Source organism: Piliocolobus tephrosceles, chromosome 8, assembly GCF_002776525.5.
Source record: "Piliocolobus tephrosceles isolate RC106 chromosome 8, ASM277652v3, whole genome shotgun sequence".
Lineage (NCBI taxonomy): Eukaryota > Metazoa > Chordata > Mammalia > Primates > Cercopithecidae > Piliocolobus > Piliocolobus tephrosceles.
Window position 1 is genome coordinate 44,938,543 of NC_045441.1, and position 16,459 is coordinate 44,955,001.

Here is a 16,459-nt window from a genome sequence, read left to right on the forward strand (position 1 = left end):
TATTAATAACATACACTAAGTCATATCTGAATTACAGGATTTTCCATTATTTTGAAATACATACAAAATAACATTTCTACAAGTACAGCTCAAGGAAAACAAAACACCATTTCATATTTGACAATGCTTTCTTTTTTGTTTTTGAGATAGCTTCGCTCTTGTTGCCCAGACTGGAATACAATGCTGCAATCTCGGCTTGCTCACTGCAACCTCTGCCTCCTGGGTTCAAGCGATCCTCCTGCCTCAGCCTTGTGAGTAGCTGGGATTACAGGTGCCTGCCACCACACCTGGCTATTTTTTTTGTGTGTGTGTTTTTAGTAGAGACAGGGTTTCACCATGTTGGCCAGGCTGGTCTCTTACTCCTGACCTCAGGTGATCCACCCTCCTCAGACTCCCATAGTGCTGGGATTTCTGGTGTGAGCCACTGTGCCCAGCCTGACAATGCTTTCCGACAATTCTTCCTGTATGATTTTTATACCAAATAAGCCAAATGTCATTTTTGTCCTTTGAGATATGTAATGTCTAAAAGATATTTAGGTAAGAAAAATACCTAAGTTATAATTTGATTTTTAAAAGTTTGTCAAATATCAAATCCTAGGTTATCATAAGCCACTTATTAACCAAAAAGATAACTCAAAATTTTAAGGCCTGGCATAGTGGCTCATGCCTGTAATCCCAGCACTTTGGGAGGCCGAGGTGTGTCGATCACAAGGTCGGGAGTTCAAGACCACCTTGGCCAAGATGGTGAAACCCTGTCTCTACTAAAAATACAAAATTAGCTGGATATGGTGGCACGTGCCTGTAATCCCAGCTACTCAGGAGGTTGAGGCAGAAAATTGCTTAAACCCAGGATGTGGAGGTTGCAGTGAGCCAAGATCACACCACTGCACTATAGCCTTGGTGACAGAGTAGGACTCCATCTTAAAAAAAAAAAAAAAAAATGTAAACAGGCCAAAACCTTTACTCATTAATAGAGGGAAGACTTCACTTCCCAAATAATCTTTTTTTTTCCCTTTCCCTTTGCTCCAGTTTATTCAAAAAAGTAGATAAAAATCTTCATTTTTAAAATGTTACATGAAAATCTTGTTCACAGTTTGCTAAATCTCACCCTTGTGTTAATGCACTATTGATGTCAAACCTAATTCTTAATAAAATCTTACAGGCAAATCTATCTAGTCTTAATCACTTTGATCATAAGGTAAGATTCCTGTAATCCTTTGATAACACTTTATAATTTTTATGAAAAAGCAGATTAGTGCTCAAAGGAAAACCAGCTGTTCTTTTATTCCAGTGTTCAATTTGTAAAAAAACTGAATATACCTTTACCTTTAGCCAATATGTTAACACAAAGAATTTCCTTTATAAGATTTAATTTTTGACAAACCTTTCACAACTTGGTTAAACCTTCAGCTCTATAATTTAGGCCAAAAGTAATCCACATTCCCATGACTTCTTGTAATCTTTTACCAAAAACACATTTTTTTTTTAAACATACCTAGCATGTAAAACTGTTTTTATTTCCCAAAGATTACTAAAGTCATGTGAACTGAAACATGACTTTAGTAAAACACACCACGGTTTCTATTTTTCTGATAATTATTTGATTTAAGCTCTTATTATTTTTAAACCAATTATTCAAAGCTCTTTCTTATTGCATGCACAACACTTATAAATACACAGATGGAAGAAGAAGATCAAGTACCTTTAAGATTTTTCCTTCGTCAGTTTTTTAACTGGATTACCACCCTGGCTTCAGGGTGGATGCCTCGGAGAAATAGGGCCAGGAAAAGAAAAACCAAGCAGTTTCTACAGACTAGTAAGTAAGCACAGCTGGAAGGCAAAACAGATCCCTCCAAATTAAGACTACTATTTTTATACTAGAACCTGAATCCCAAAAAGAGAAAATTAGCCCATCTCCCGTTGGCATCTTATCTCTCAGTAGGGGGAGGGGACATTTTCATACCTTCTAGGGGGCCAAGAGCGCACTTCTCTGATTCAAATTTGCAAAAAGCCAAGTATCCCCCCATAGCTGCCATTAGCCATCACTCAATATATATTTCCTACTTAGTTATTACACATCTAAGTTCTCTCATAATGTGAAGTAATTTCTGATATTCCAGAAAGTAAAAACCATCAGACAATGCAATGCAAAATGGAACAGAACCTTAGACTTTGAGAGGGATCTATCCACTTCCAGTTCCTGGGGTTTCGTTAGGAAAACAGACATTTTTCACAAAATGCCTATTGTGGCACTTCCTCTGTTTTTTCCAAGGAGTTCCAATTGTTAGAGCTTGAATATCTGCATTTAATTAAGCCAACTTTTGGGCCAGGCATGGTGGTTCACACTTGTAATTCCAGCACTTTGGGAGGCCGAGGCAGGCAGACATTTTGAGGTCAGGAGTTCAAGATCAGCCTGGCCAACATGGTGAAACCCCATCTCTACTAAAAATACAAAAATTAGCGGGGTGTGGTCACGGGCACCTGTAATCCCAGCTACTCCGGAGGCTGAGGCAGGATCATTGCTTGATCCCAGGAGGCAGAGGTTGCAGTAAGCCAAGATTGTTCCACTGTACTCCAGCCTTAATGACAGAGCAAGACTCTATCTCAGAAAAATAAATAAATAAATAAATAAACAAACAAACATAAGCTGAATTTTAACCATGATGTACTTTAAAAAAAAAAAAATGTTTATTTATTTATTTATCTTGAGATGGAGTTTTGCTCTTATTGCCCAGGCTAGAGTGCAATGGCATGATCTTGGCTCACTGCAACCTCCACCTCTTGGGTTCAAGCAAGTAGCTAGGATTAAAGGTATGTGCCACCATGCCTGGCTAATTTTATATTTTGAGTAGAGACAAGATTTTTCCATATTGGTCAGGCTGGTCTCAAACTTTCAACCTCAAGTGATCTGCCCACTTTGGACTCCCAAAGGGCTGGCATTACAGGTGTGAGCCATTGCGCCTGGCAAAAAATTTATTTCATTCTCTTATTACATGACTTAAGACATGCCAAAGTGTCAATATTTCTGACTTTTGAAGTTTACTAACAGAACCTCCCAGGTGAAACCAATAAGCTTCTTCTTTTTTTTTTTTTTTTTTTGAGACAGAGCCTTCCTCTGCCACCCAGGCTGGAGTGCAGTGGCCAAACTCGGCTCACTGCAACTTCTGCCTCCTGAAACCAATAAGCTTTAACTAAGGTTATGGACCTAACCATAAGTATACAAGGTATTTTCAAAAAGATGGCAAGCAGTTTTTACAAAATCTAGAATCTTTAAAAGTAGCTCAGAGAAAGGAAAATCCAAGATGATTCACAGAGGGGAAGAGAATCAACAAATGTTCACACAGATATCAAATCACAAAAGACTCATTTCCTAAGCCAGAAATTGAACCCTGAACTCAGGCTGCCTCTGCGAGACAGCAAAGCCCAGCTACTGAGCTACAGCGCTGAGCAGGCTCCATTGGAGTCTCCCAGAAGAAGCCTCCAGCAACTGATTTTGAGCTTGCAAAGGTTTTTAACTGCTCAAGATCATTTTTAGGGTTAAGTATAACATAAATTTTAAAATTTCTGTATGCTGGATGGTAGAAACCAAGAGAACATATTGCCACATGTCTACAAGGTCAAGCTCCCAAGAACATAAAACAAGAGGGAAACTTCATCCATTTTGTTGTTGTTTGTTTCAAGGACTTGTTTTTTGTTTCTTTGTATCTTTGAGAGGGAGTCTTCCTCTTGCTCTCAGGCTGGAGTGCAGTGGTGGGATCTTGGCTCACTGCAAACTCTACCTCCCAGGTTCAAGCAGTTCCCCCTGCCTCAGCCTCATGAATAGCTGGGACTACAGATGCCTACCACTGCCCTGGCTAATTTTTGTATTTTTAGTAGAAATGAGGTTTCACTATGTTGGTCAGGCTGGTCTTGAACTCCTGACCTCAGGTGATCCGCGTGCCTCGGCCTCCCAAAGTGCTGGGATTACAGGCATGAGCCACTTTGCCAGGCCTGTTTCAGGAACTTCTGACCAGAAGTTTCAACATGTGGTCTCTGGGAAAGATGGTGGCCCAGAGTAACAGAAAAGACAGGAAAGGGAAATACACATATGTGTGTGTGTGTGTGTGTGTGTGTATACATATATATGAAGGCAAACAGATCCCTTTCCAAATTAAGACTACTATTTTATACTAGAACCTGGATCCCAAAAAGAGAAAATTAGCCCATCTCCCTTGGCGTATTACCTCTCTCTCTCTCTCTCTCTCTCTCTCTCTCTCTCTCTCTCTCTCTCTCGAGAGACAAGCATTGCCTATGACAGGGTGGGAAAGGCATTATAATGCATTATAATTAGCGTGTAATGATCCATGATGACAATCAGAGGTCACTTTGATTCCCATCTTGGTTTTGGTGGATTTTTTGTGGCTTCTTTACTGCAAACTGTTTTATCAGCAAGGTCTTTGTGAACTGTATCATGACCCAATCTCCTATTTGTCCTGTGACTTAGAATGCCTGACCTCATGGAAATGCAGTCCTGTAGGTCTCAGACCCATTTTACCCAGCACCTATTCCAGATGCAGTCGCTCTGCTTCAGACACCTCTGACATGGCCACAGGGTGCTGGAATGTGGCTGGTCTGAACTGCAATGTGCTAGGAAGGTAAAATACATGGTTACATTCAAAGAGTTAGCTTCAAAACATATATGCTTTATTAACCATTACATACTAATAACATATTAAAATAATAATATTTTGGACATATTGGGTTGATTAAATTGTTACAATGAATTCTACCAGTTATTCCATCTGTTTCCTTCTTTTTTATTTTGAGACAGTGTCACTCTGTCGTGAGGCTGGAGTGCAGTGGTGTGATCTCGGCTCACTGCAACCTCTGCCTCCTGAGTTCAAGCAATTCTCCTGCATCAGCCTCCAGAGTAGCTGGGATTACAAGTGCCTGTCACCATGCCTGGCTAATTTTTGTACTTTTAGTAGAGACAGGATTTCACCGTGTTAGCCAGGCTGGTCTTGAACTCCTCACCTCAGGTGGTCTGCCACCTCGGCCTCTCAAAGTACTGGGATTACACGTGTGAATCACTGCACCTGTCCCCACCTTTTTCTTTTTGCTTTATTTGGCTAATAGAAAATTCAAAATTTACATGTGGCTCATATTTTACTGCAGAGGATTGCCTCCTTTTTGAAATCTTAGGCTGCCTTCATGTATTAGTCCATTTTCACACTGCTATAAACAAATACCTCAGACTGCATAGTTTTTTTTAAAGTGGTTTAATTAAGTCATAGTTCTACATGGCTGAGGAATCTTCAGGAAACTTACAATCATGACCATGATGGAAGGTGAAGGGAAAGCAAAGCACATCTTACTTGGTGGAAAAAAAGAGAGAACTGGGGATGGGGAGGGTAGGGGGGATGTGCCACATTTTTAAACCATCAGATATCTTGAGAGCTCCCTTACTATCACAAGAACAGCAAGAGGACAATCCACCCCAATGATCCAATCACCTCCCACCCGGTCCCTGCCCTGACACGTAGAAATTACAATTTTTTTTTTTTTTTGAGACGGAGTCTCCCTCTGTCGCCCAGCCTGGAGTGCAGTAGCACGATCTTGTCTCACTGCAAACTCCGCCTCCCAGGTTCAGGTGATTTTTCTGCCTCAACCTCCCGAGTAGCTGACACTATAGGCGCCCACCACCACCCTGGCTAATTTTTGTAATTTTAGTAGAGACAGGATTTTACTATGTTGGCCAGGCTGGTCTGGAACTCCTGACCTCCAGGGATCTCCCCACTCCTCCTGCCCCAGCCTCCCAAAGTGCTGGGATTACAGGCGTGAGCCACCGCACCTGGCCAGGAATTACAATTTGAGATGAGATTTGGGTGGTGCCACAGAACCAAACCATATCACTGCAAAGGATCCACAGTAAGGAAGGTCATAAAATCCAAAATTTTAAAATGTATACTTTTTCAATTTCTGAATAACTATATTATATATCATTTACAAATGCGTATGACGTTATACACAAGGTTAAAAGCAAATATCCTCTGTGGTTGGCCTGTCTCAGATCAGGGAAGAAGTCTTGGCTTGTAAAGGCTGCAGCCTAGCCTGTTATTTTTGCTTTATTCAGCCCAGTGTTTGATCAAACTTTCTGTTACTCAGGGCCTGAAGGGTGGGGCCTCAAACCTTATCCAGTCAGAGGCCCTGGACTAGAAACTGTCCAATCAGGCATGCAGCTGGAGAGAACAGGACGCTTCCCTAATTTTGTGGGTCCTTTGTGTATCTCGGCGCCCAGAGCTCCAGTCCAGTGCGGTGGGGTGATCTCACTTCATTACAACCTCGGCCTCCTGGGTTCAAGTGATTCTCCTGCCTCAGCCTCCCAAGTCGCTGAGATCACAGGCCTGTACCAGCACAGCTGGCGAAGTTTTGTATTTTCAGTAGAGACAGGGGTTTCACGATGTTGGCCAGGCTAGTCTTGAATTCCTGACCTCAGGTGATCTGGCCGCCTTGGCCTCCCAAAGTGCTGGGATTACAGGCATGAGCCGCTGTGCCCGGCCTCAGCTGTGTCTTCAGCAGGGTCTTAAGTCAGCCATGCTTTTCTCACAGACTAACTCTGACTTGCAGTAAAGTATTAAATTTTCAATTTTTCTGACATTCCCAAATGCCAACTTTTATTCTAACTCACATTATTATTTATTTGTCCTTTCTTGTATATTTCAGACACAGTACTTACAATAATTATTTTTTTAAAAAGCATTGGATGACATTTTAAAAGTGTCATTCAATGTCAAACGGGAAAAAAAGTTTCCTGTTTGTAAATATTTAACATAAGAAGAAAGCAGAGGCTGGGCGCGGTGGCTCATGCCTGTAATCCTAGCACTTTGTGAGACCCAGGCGAGCAGATCACTTGAGGTCAGTAGTTGGAAATCAAGTTGGGCAACATGATGAAACCCAATCTCTACTAAAAATACAAAAAAATTAAGCGGACGTGGTGGTGTGTGCCTGTAATCTCAACCAGTCAAGAGGCTGAGACAGGAGACTCGCTTGCACCCAGTAGAGGGAGGTTGCAGTGAGCTGAGATCGTGCCACTGCACTCCAACCTGGACAACAGAGTGAGACTCTGTCTCAGAAAGAAAAAAAAAAAAAAAAAAAAAAGAAAGCAGAGATTAAGCCTCTGACACTGTATGGTAAAAAATCTCTGTGCGTCTTTTTTTGTCTTCTCCACGCACAGACATCTTATCATAATGTCTGGGTTGAGTTATTTTGGGGGAAACCTTACAGAGTAATGTTTCTTCAGCCACACTTTAGGTTTTTCCTGGCCCTGGGTCTTAGTACTGCTTGGGGATAAACCAAGATACCCACTGCGGCCATGTCTGCTGGAGTGTCTAGTGAATATCATCTCCTGAGTTATTTTCTTTTTGAGAATAACACACGGTATAAAGTGTAGCCTTTCAAGAGAGCGAATGGATGCCCTGGGGCTGTGAGCAATCTCCTAGTATACTTTTCCTGTAAAAAGCTAATCCCTTGTGACATTAGGATTGTCTTTACCCAAGTCAGCTTCCATTTCATGGAGACACATTGCTGGTCAGCCAATCAGATGCTGGTATTGAGGGAAAAACCCAGAAATAATTTCTGCCCTCTGGATTCTGTCAGATTTGTGAAGGCAAAAAAAAAAAAAAAAAAAAAAAAAAAAAGCTATCCCTAAAGACTGTAGCAGGACCAGCCACAGACAAAACTTCTCAGACACCGGATTAAAGAAGGAAGAGGTTTTTTATTCAGCCGGGAACATCCGCAGACTCGCCTCTTAAGAGCCGAGCTCCCGGAGAGAAATACTTGGCCTTTTTAAAGGCTTACAACTTTAAGGGGTCCACGTGAAAGGGTTGTGATAAATCGAGCAAGCGTGGGAAACATGACTGGGGGCTACATGCATCAGCTAACAGAACAGAAAGTTTTACAATGCTTTTTTCATACAGTGTCTGGAATTTACAGATAACAAGTAGTTTAGGTGATGTTATTATTATTACTTTGTTTAACTCCTAGGGCTGGGTGGTGGTGCCAAGGTTGTCGGGCTATTTATCTTACTTTTGTTTCTTTCTCTCTTTCCTCCTGTCTTGTGAACTAGGCAAGGTGGGGGGAGGAGGGCAGCAGGAGTAGTAGTGGTCTCCTTCCTTATCCCTCCCTTTGAGAATTTTATAGTGTCCTGTAAAAGTGTCCCCACCTTGCCGAGTTCACAAGAAGACAAGAAAAACTGATCCCAATAAGACGGTGCAAGAATCTCAAAGTAATTGCACCTGGGGAACTCATTTAGGCACAGTGCTGCGTCTCCTGGAATGGTTGTCATTGAATATTTCAGTGAGCCGGATGCGCGTGGGAGACTCTTAAGTGATTGGATGGCTTGACTTGACACATGAGTCAGACATGTCTGTGTTCCAATCAGCACTGCCACTCTCTGGGTGGGTCACCTTGAAAAGATATTTTCACTTCTTTCGACTTAAGTTAGTTAACTTTAAATTGCATTTTATCAGTAGAGCTCAGTATGTAAGAAAATATTTACAAAGGGCATAAAAGAGATGAGTTTCAGAAAAAAAATGTAGTCATCTATGTGTTAAAAATTCTCATTTGCCCTTTTCTTTTTCGAGTGAGTGTAGAAATTTTCTCAGGTGTGTTACTTTTTGGCTGCGTGATTTCACACAGTATTCTAAGCTTAGCTTTGGGAATATTACCAAGGGAAATAATATGAAAAATGTCTCTTCTATTATCGCTGTAGGAAATGAATACATTTGCACAAGAAAATGTGGTAGATAACTGGGGAATTACACAGATTCGTCAAAACATCAGTCTCTCTTTTTGCAAAATTAATATGTGACAGTAAATACCTCTGTTCTACATCGTGTTATTTTTATTTTTGAGACCAAGTCTCTGTCGCCCAGGCTGGAGTAGAGTGGCACGATCTCTGCTCAATGCAACCTCCTACTCCTGGGTTCAAGCGATTCTCCTGACTCAGCCTCCTTGGTAGCTGGGATTACAGATACCCACCACCATGCCCGGCTAATTTTTATATTTTTAGTAGAGTTGGGGTTTTGCCATGCTGGCCAGGCTGGTCTCAAACTCCTGACCTCAGGTGGTCTGCCCACCTGTGCCTCTCAAATTGTTGGGATTATAGGCATGAGCCACCCTCCTGGCCCTGTTATCTTGATTTCTGAATTTTTTTTTTTTTTTTTTTTTTTGAGACAGAGTCTCTCTCTTTGTCCCCCAGGGTGGAGTGCAGTGACTGGATCTCAGCTCACTGCAAGCCCTGCCTCCCGGGTTTATGCCATTCTCCTGCCTCAGCCTCCTGAGTAGCTGGGACTACAGGCACCCACCACCTCGCCCGGCTAGTTTTTTGTATTTTTTAGTAGAAGCGGGGTTTCACCGTGTTAGCCAGGATGGTCTCGATCTCCTGACCTTGTGATCTGCCCGTCTCGGCCTTCCAAAGTGCTGGGATTACAGGCTTGAGCCACCGCGCCCGGCCTTGATTTCTGAATTTTATGCTAAACTTTATGAGATGGGACTGGGCACCTTCTAGAAGTTTGTTCATATTACTAATTGTTTACTGAATATTCTGTTATGGAAATAAGTTAGTGATATGTGTATTGTCTGAAAGAGATAGATACTTTTGCTTTTCTCATTGAGCTATAAAATGTAAGCACCTTAAAATTTTTTTCCGTTCCATAAGCACTGTGTTTCAGTAATTTTTCTGGATTTATCTTTCACTTAGTTTCCAAAACTAAGTGAACATCTCTGACTTGGAAATTAAAGCCTGAGCCCTGTAATTTACTCCAAGCTAAGAGCAATATGGAGCCTGCAAAACGCGGTTATTGAAGATCAAGTCAGTTCTTTCTAGGGAGTCTCTCCTGCAGATGTCCCAACCTGCTCATCCCAGCCATGGAAGAAGCCTTTTTACTGAGATAAGCAACAGAGCCCAGAAAAGCTGGGGACCCACAGGCAGATGCAGTTAGAATTAAAATGGATGCTAATTGGGAGGATCTTACTGAAATTAAAGGTGTTGCTGTTTTGGGGGCAGTTTCTAGACTTTGTAAAATAAAGCAAATTCAGATTTAGGTAAGAAGTTCTGAATCCCAACAACAGAAAAAAGTGCCAAGTATAAGATTTTTAAGGATATCAGCATATAGGCAGACAAGGACTTTCTTTCATAGAGAATAGCAAACAAGTTTAGAAAGAAGATGGAGTAAGAATGGTATGATAGAAGGGGACAAAATTAGATACTAGATCAGAGAATGTTTTACCCTGAAGAAGCATGTTCTTAAGGAGAGACAGAAAATGGGGTTGTATGTTGGCTCAGACAGGGTACTCAAAGGTCAGGAGCCCTGGGAGAAGAGAAAAATTTAAGCAAAGTTGATTAAAAACTGTTTTGACCACTGAAGTATTTAGCTGATTCTTTTATAAGAGAGAGGTGAAATTGTACTTTTAACCTTCAGAACCATAAGCAATAAATTTCTGTTTTTCAAGTCAAAAAAAAAAAGAGAGGTGAAAATTTGCAGAGTCTGTATCTGGCTGTGTGATAAGTAAGAAAATACAAAACCATCTAAGTCATGATAGGAAAAAATATTTCTCTTAAGCTGTTGGTGAAGACCACAAAGGATGGAGAAATTAATTAATTAATTTAGAGACAGGCTCGCTCTGTCATCCTGGCTGGAGTGCAGTGGCATGATCTCGGCTCACTGCAACCTCCACCTCCCGGATTCAAGCAATTCTCCTGCCTCAGCCTCCCAAATAGCTGGGATTACAGGTGCCCACCATTGCACCTGGCTTATTTTTTGTTGTTTTAGTAGAGACGGGATTTCACCATTTTGGCCAGGTTGGTCTCAAACTCCTGACTTCAGGTGATCCACCTGCCTCAGCCTCTCAGACTGCTGGGATTACAGACATGAACCATCGCACCTGGCTGGAGAATTTTATTAATCACAGCTATTTACCAGGACTATCTATATGCCCCATCTGTCCCAAACTTTTTTATACATCTTTTCTTTTCCATTTCACTGTTTCTTGGGTGCATGTTTTATAGTAAACTGGTTAACATAAGTACAGGATTTTGCAGAATTCTGTATCTCTATCAAATTATTGAACTTGAGGGAGATTATGGGAGTCCCCAGTTTACAGACAGTAGCTGAGAAGCATAGACGGGTCCCCGGGATTTGTGACAGGCATGTGCAGTGAGGGCGATATGGTGACACTGAGCTCTGAATTATGGTCCGTGCCGACTCTGGGTGGTATCAGGATGGAAATGTTAGACAACAAGTTGGTGTTAAAAAATTACTTGGTGCCAGCCTGTCCAACATGGTGAAAAGCTGTCTCTACTAAAAATACAAAAATTAGCTGAGCGTGGTGACAGGCGCCTGTAATCCCAGCTACTTGGGAGACTGAGGCAGGAGAATCACTTGAACCTGTGTGGTGGAGGTTGCAGTGAGCTGAGATGGTGCCACTGCACCCCAGCCTGGGCGACAGAATGAGAGACTCCATTACAAAAGAAAAAAACATTGCTTAGTGTTTAGCAAACTCCACAGATTTGGTGTCAGAAAAGAGATATTACAGAGGCCTGACCTGGAAGGGGACCCTGGGCGTCTGGTAAAGGGAGGCTCTGTTCTCCTGCACACAGGCTGTCACACTGCCCATTGTTCTGTGACTCTAGGTCTCCTCTCAGGGTGAAAGGGGACTAAAAGGAATTGTGATAACAGACCTCCTTTTTTCAGAGCTGCCACCATGTGATTCTCACCCATTCACAGACAGACCCACTAGACATTGATGCGTCCACACCCCTCCCAGGACTAGGCCCCACCCTCAAGCATTCCACCACAGCGCTTTTGCTCTTAGTGCTTCTTGCCAAAATCCCACCAAAGTGCCTACAAGTTTCCTGGCGTATCCCCAACCCCAGACACTGAATCTGCAGTAGCAACCTGTTTCCTCCACTAATGTAGGGGTCCGTACCACTTGATCATGATCTAATCTGCCTGCATGGACACAGGACTAAATCAGAGTATAGCTCCACGTGGAGCACTGTCTGTAGCACAAACCAGTCCTACCACTGACCTTGCACTCTTTCCCACCCATGAATTTTTCTTTTTTTTTTTTTGAGACGGAGTCTTGCTCTGTCACCCAGGCTGGAGTGCAGTGGTGTGATCTTGGCTCACTGCTACCTCCGCCTCCTGGGTTCAAGTGATTCTCCTGCCTCAGCCTCTTGAGTAGCTGGGATTACAGGTGCATGCCACCACGCCCAGCTAATTTTTGTATTTTTAGTACAGACAGGGTTTCACAATGTTGGCCAGGCTGGTCTTGAACTCCTGGCCTCAGGTGATCTGCCCGCCTCGACTTCCCAAAGTGCTGGGATTACAGGCTTGAGCCACCGTGCCCAGCCAAATATTTTTTCTTTTACCTTTTACTTTAGGTTCAGGAGTACGGTGCAAGTTTGTTATATAGGTAAAATCATATCATGAAGTTTTTGTGTACAGATTATTTTATCACTCAGGTAGCAAGCATAGTACCCAACAGATTTGTTTTCTGATTTTCTTCATCCTCTGACCCTCCACCCTGAACTAGGCCTCAGTGTCTGCTTTTCTCTTATCTGTGTCCATGTGTTCTCATTATTTTGCTCCCACTTGTAAGTGACAACATACAGTATTTGATTTTCTGTTCCTGCACTAGTTTTCTAAAAATAACAGTCTTCAGTTCCGTCTATGTTGCTGCAAAGGACATGATGCTGTTCTTTCTTATAACTGCATCGTATTTCATGGTGTATACATACCACATTTTCTTTATCCAGTCTGCTATTGAAGATATACAGGTTTATTTCTGGTTTTTGCTATTGTGAATAGTGCTATAATAAAAACATGTGTGCATGTGTCTTCATGGTAGAATAACTTACATTCATTGGGCATATTCCCAGTTGTGGGGTTGCTGAGTCAAATGGTAATTCTGTTTTCAGGTTTTTGAAAAATTGCCAAACTGCTTTTCTCAATGTTTAAACAAATTTATATGCTCACCAGCAGTGTATAAGCATTCTCGTTCTTCACAACCTCACAAGCATCTGGTTTCTGACTGTGTTTATTTGAATTATTTCTTTTTACTTCATTAGTATTGTGTTTTATCTTTTACCAGAATCAACTTCTGGTTTCGTTGAACTTCTTTTTATTTATTTACTTATTTATTTATTTATTTATTTATTTATTTATTATTTTTTGACATGGAGTTTCACTCTTTTCACTCAGACTGGAGTGCAGTGGCACGATCTCGGCTCATTGCAACCTTCACCTTCCAGATTCATGTGATTCTTTTGCGTCAGCCTCCCAAGTAGCTGGAATTACAGGAGCCCACCACCAGACCCAGCTAATTTTTGTAGTTTTAGTAGGGGCGAGGTTTCACCATGTTGGCCAGGCTGGCCTGGAACTCCTGACCTTGTGATCCACCCGCCTCAGCCTCCCAAAGTGCTGGGATTACAGGTGTGAGCCACCGTGCCCGGCCCGGTGAACTTTTTATAGTGATTTATAAATACTTATTTAACATTTATAAATAGTGATTTATGTTTCAACCTTCTTCATTTCAGCTCTGATTTTGGTTATTTCTTGTCTTTTGTGAGCTTTGAAGTTGGTTTGCTCTTACTTTTGGAATCTTTTAATTGTAACATTAGATTTTTAAATTAAGATCTTTCTAACTTTTTGATGTAGATGTTTAGTGTTATATATTTTGTTCTTAACATTGCCTAAGCTGGGACCCAGAGATTCTGGTATGTTGTTATTCAGGTCTAATTAGTTTCAAAATATTTTTTATTTCTGGCTTAATTTGATTATTTACAAAATAGCCATTTGGAAGCTGATTATTCAATTTTTATGTAATTGTATCATTTCATATTTTTTGGATTATTATTCCATACATTTTCTTTTTTAAATTAATGATAGAGAAACATAAGAAGAAATGAAAATGCTGTGCTCTTAATCTAAATGCTAAAAATTATTCAACACTTAGTACCAACTCCCAGGATGCTATGAAAATTAAATCACAAAATGTGTCATTCCCAGCACAGGGTTCTTTGACATGCTTCAGAGCACATAGTACCTGGTTAATAAAAAATTTTTAGTACATGTGTACAGGTTTCCCAAGTGCAGATTTACTCCGACATTGCTGCCTTCTGTTGTCTCTGTAAACTTAAAAAAGTTAACAAAAAATATAATATTTCAGGATGGAGATTGGTTGTCTTTATTTGTATCACAAGTATGTGTATTGTGACAGACGTGGCGGGTGTAAGGGACTCTTTGCTGTGCCTGCTTTCTCTCGCTAATGCTAATAATGTGTCTGGGAAAGCACAATCAGCATTTGCAGGGGACTTGTTGAAAAAGCCCATTCCTGGACTCTTTTGGATCCTGAAGAATCACTTTGAATAAAGCAGGGCCGAGATTATCAAGTAACTTATACACTTGAGGGGTTCAAGATACATTCAGGAGAGTTTAGTTCAACCTTCACATCAAAGGAAGGCTGCACTGCCTGCCTTTTTTCAGTTTGGTAGAAAGAGGTCCGTGCAGTTCATGCTCCCATTACTGTAAAGAAGATTGCTGGTGTCTGATAGAGGAGGGCAGGGAAAAAGAAACTTATATTTTGATAGTTATGGAGAAGCTCATTGTTCTCCCATTGCTCTTAAATCTTTTCAGTTATAAACAACAAAAATGGGTGAATGTTTTCTTCAAGTCTCGGTCATGGGTGTGTGTGGTGGTAGCAGTGAATAGGTTGTGCTTTAAAGGCATATTCTCAAGATGCAGGTTTGATACATCCAGGGCATCTTATCTGAAAATACATTTCAGAGAAAGAGGAGGAAGAGAAAAAAAAATCACTTTTCATCAGGTGAGCATGTCTCAGATCAAGAGCAGTGTCCGGGCTAGGCATGGTCTCTCACACCTGTAATCCCAGCACTTTGGGAGGCTGAGGCAGACAGATAATGAGGTCAGGAGTTAGAGACCAGTCTGACTAACATGGTGAAATCCTGTCTCTACTAAAAATACAAAAATTAGCCAGGCGTGGTGGTGTGCACCTGTAGTCCCAGCTACTCAGGAGGCTGAGGAGGGAGAATCACTTGAACCCGGGAGATGGAGGTTACAGCAAGCAAAGGATAGCACCACTACACTCCAGCCTGGGTGACAGAGCCAGACTCTGTCTAAAAAAAAAAAAAAAAAAAAGAAAAGAAAAGAAAAATAGAGCAATGTCTACTCTGCCTTTTGGAATGCCATGTGTTTGAAACATGCAAATTTTTACTTCTCTACTTGTGCTGTTTATCCCTAATGAGTTTGTTTCAATTATTCTTTGTTATTTTTATGATAGTCAAGGGGTTCTGAACAAAATAATTTTATTCTGTGAACCACAGCCTTCTATACACTCTCTTGATCTTGGGTTCTTGTATGCCATGCAGAATTCTCACCACAAATTTATGACCCGTAATATTTAAAATGTTCCCATTGTAGCTGTTGAACGTGAAAAGGTGTAGATACTCAAGATTTCTATTGGGGAAACACAGTTATCTTTGGTATTAGTGAAAAGTGAAACATGTCCTGTTAGGGTTTCATCTGTGTGCTCTATTAGTTCCATGCAGAAGAGGATTTCGAAAATGCTCATTTAAACAGGATGGCATTTATTACCCAGGAAGTCCTGAAAAAAACATTAGAAGATACTTGCTTTCCAGGGTGCTAAAGGAAGACTACTTAAAATTACTATTAAAAATTACAGCACAGGGAAGTTATCTGCACCTTCAACTTTGCATAAAACTAATGTTTCTTTATAACTAAATTTAAGCCAGGCATGGTGGCTCATGCCTGTAATCCTATCACTTTGGGAGGCCGAGGCAGGCCGATCACATGAGGTCTGGAGTTTGAGACTAGCCTGGCCAACATGAAGAAACTCTGTCTCTACTAAAAAAAATACAAAAATTAGCCAGGCGTGGTGGCACATACCTGTAATCCCAGCTACTCAGGAGGCTGAGGCAGGAGAATTACTTGAAGACAAGAGGCAGAGGTTGCAGTGAGCCAAGATCACACCACTGCACTCCAGCCTGAGCAACAGAGTGAGACTCAGTCTCAAAAAAAATTATATAGATAGATAGATAATTAAATTTAGATTACAATGTACTTTTCTGAGAGGAGAGAAATACTACAGCAGTGATGTTGTGTCCTGTGTGGACCAGCAGATAATAAAAATATGTCCCAGTACAGTTGATAACAGTTTTACTCACTTGGTTCAAGATGTCTCTGACATTTTTTTTCCACTAAAGAGTTAATTTTTATTCTCTTAATTATTAAGTACACATAGGAGATTTACAAGCTGAAGTGCATAAACCATCTCATTTAATATATTTGTCTTTTAAAAATGAAGGCTCTTATCTTTATTTACAGATGAGAGAAACTGGGAAAAACTCAGACTCTGCCACTTACTGGATGTTTGACAA